Raw genomic sequence first — 2091 nt, forward strand, 5'->3', positions numbered from 1 at the left:
ATGCGTTCATTTCAAAGCAAGGAAAACATACTCCACCGCCTACTGCCCGTAAAAATCTCTTCTTACCACTAGTCACATGGTCTTTTTTTTTTTTTTTTCAAAGAAAGCTTTTATAGGGGCTGGTGCTGTGGTGCAGCGGGTTAACACCCTGGCCTGAAACGCCGGAATCCCATATGGGAGCCAGTTTGGGACCCGGCTGCTCCTCTTCCAATCCAGCTCTCTGCTATGGCCTGGGAAAGCAGAAGATGGCCCAAGTCCTTGGGCCCCTGCACCCATGTGGGAGACCCTGAAGACGCTCCTGGCTCTTGGCATAGCTCTGGCCATTGCGGCCAACTGGGGAGTGAACCATCAGATGGAAGACCTCTCTCTCTCTCTCTCTCTCTCTCTCTCTCTCACTTTCTGTGTAGCTCTGACTTTCAAATAAATAAATGAAATTTTTTTTTTTAAAAAAAGGAAAGCTCTTATACAATGAATACAGATTTCATAGGTACAGCTTTAGGAATATAGCAGTTCTTCCCCCCATACCTGCCCTCTCACCCCCACTCCCGTCCCACCTCCTGCTCCCTCTCCCATCCCATTCTTCATTGACTTTATATCCAGCAGACCCACTCTATACTAAGTAAAGACTTCCACAGTTTGCCCCCACATCATGTGGTCTTTATGTGACCTGTCCCACTACCACTCCCTTTGCCTTCAGCTTCTGGCCTTGGGAAGTGACCCAGACCCTTCAGGATCAGAGGTCATCCCAGAACTGGATTGTGGTGTTTTTCGTTATTTATTTATTTTTAGGGTGTTTTTTTTTTTTTTGTGCCTTCTATTTCTTTGACAGGCAGAGTGGACAGTGAGAGAGAGACAGAGAGAAAGGTCTTCCTTTTCTGTTGGTTCACCCTCTAATGGCCGCTGCGGCTGGCGCACCACACTGATCCGAAGCCAGGAGCCAGGTGCTTCTCCTGGTCTCCCATGGGGTGCAGGGCCCAAGCACTTGGGCCATCCTCCACTGCACTCCCGGGCCACAGCAGAGAGCTGGCCTGGAAGAGGGGCAACCGGGACAGAATCCAGCGCCCCAACCGGGACTAGAACCCGGTGTGCCAGCACGGAGGATTAGCCTATTGAGCTGCGGCGCCGGCCGATCCATTTGTCTTTCGACCTCTCTTTAGGAGCCTTCTGCAGGTGCCTGCAATTCATCAGGTCCCAAAGGCAGCTTTTCCTCCATCCCCAGCAAACACAACAGAAGACACATTGGAGATTCCATCTCCCCTCCTGGTTAATCTGAGTCCTGAAGATTCTGCCATCTCGAATCAGCTCCTTCCCAGCTCTGCGCAGTCCGGGGACTCACCTGACAGCCTCCCCAGCCTTCTTACTTCCTGCCTGCCTTGCCCCCTGCGCCCCCACATTCACCATTTCTGAGTATCAACTCCTTTACTTTTGGCTCTCTTCTAAATCAGTTTCAAAATTCCAGAATGGCACTTATTTCAAGAGAGTTCTATTTCTCTCCCCCTTGCTTTCCTAGAGGATTTTTGAAAAACCTATTTTGTATACAAGGGGCCAGCACCGTGTGCAGCGGGTCAAGCTGCCACTTGCCATGCTAGCATCCCCTACTGCAGCGCTGGCTCCAGTCCCTGCTGCTCTGCTTCCAACATAGCTTCTGGCTAATGTGCCTGGGAAGGCAGCAGAACATGGCCCAAGGACTTGGGGCCCTGCCACCCACGTGAGAGACATGGGTGGGGTTCTGGGCTCCCGGCTTTGGCCTGGCCCAGACCTGGCTGTTGTGGCCATTCAAAGAGTGAATCAGCAGATGGAAAATCTCTCTCTCTCTCTCTCTTGTGTTATAAGACTCTTCTGTAAGAATGCAGTTTTGCTGGTAGGACAATCTTGAGAAAAAAGAATACTGTGTCCTTCCTAGCCGTCTGTTCTGGACATAGAAAATTAGAATACCAGGCTTCCTTAACCTTCACACTGGTACTTTGTAGAACTTTATGAATTTAAAGGAAAATATCATTGATCGGGTCTGTCACAAGCCAGGTGCACAATTCTAGCTTGAAAGAACATTGACTGGGGCCAGCGTTGTAGTGAGCGGGTTAAGCCACTACT

The sequence above is a fragment of the Oryctolagus cuniculus genome, chromosome 18, assembly GCF_051225735.1.
Source record: "Oryctolagus cuniculus isolate XC-2025 breed Fujian yellow rabbit chromosome 18, ASM5122573v1, whole genome shotgun sequence".
NCBI lineage: Eukaryota > Metazoa > Chordata > Mammalia > Lagomorpha > Leporidae > Oryctolagus > Oryctolagus cuniculus.